Source organism: Geospiza fortis, unplaced genomic scaffold (assembly GCF_000277835.1).
Source record: "Geospiza fortis unplaced genomic scaffold, GeoFor_1.0 scaffold112, whole genome shotgun sequence".
Lineage (NCBI taxonomy): Eukaryota > Metazoa > Chordata > Aves > Passeriformes > Thraupidae > Geospiza > Geospiza fortis.
Genome location: NW_005054298.1, coordinates 157,991 through 158,786, shown reverse-complemented (window position 1 = coordinate 158,786; position 796 = coordinate 157,991).

Genomic DNA, 796 nt, shown 5'->3' with positions numbered 1-796 from the left:
AAAGGAAAGGAAAAAGGAAAGGAAAGGAAAAAGGAAAAGGAATTTGAAGTTTGGGTTGGAAGGGCCCTTAAAGCTCATCCAGTTCCGGGGCAGGGACACCTCCCACCATCCCAGGCCGCTCCAAGGACAGACTGCCCTGGTTGAGAGCTCTGGGAGCTGGAGGGATTTTGAGGATGGGCCAGATGAAGCATCCCGAGGGTTCTTGGCTGAGCATCACCCCCGGGCTGGCAGGGAGCAGATTCCTGGCGACTCCTGGGGGTGCCCTGTGCCAGCCCAGCCCGTGAGGAGAAGTTTGGCACCGCAGGGAGCCGCTGGTGTTTCCCCGACCCTGCCATATGCGGGCAAATGGAGGAGAGGAGGGAGAAACGCCCTTTTACCACGAAAATTAGAAAAGGAAAAAAAAAGCGGAAAAAAAGCGCGCCCCCATCCCAAGCCATTAGCACGGGCATTGTAGCATGAAACACAAACCCTTCCTCCCGAGCCACACAAAGGCCGGGCAGAGTAATTAATGCAATGAAAGGGCCGGGGCTTGCAGATGGAGATGCGGGAATAAAGGCGCTCCCCGGCGCTGGGCTGTCATGCATCGCATGCTGCATCTGTTATGGAAATCAGGGCTAGCGGGGCCTTTTGTTCGGGCTAAAGCCCTCCCAACAGGGATTTGGCCGCAGTAGATTTTCTTGTTATTAAACACGATTTCGGGCTAGTTGAGAGCAGATGCTGCCGCAGCGTTTGGAACTAATAACGGAGCTCGGAGCGTGCAGCATCCCCGAGAAGTCTGGGCTCGCCGGCGAGAGCG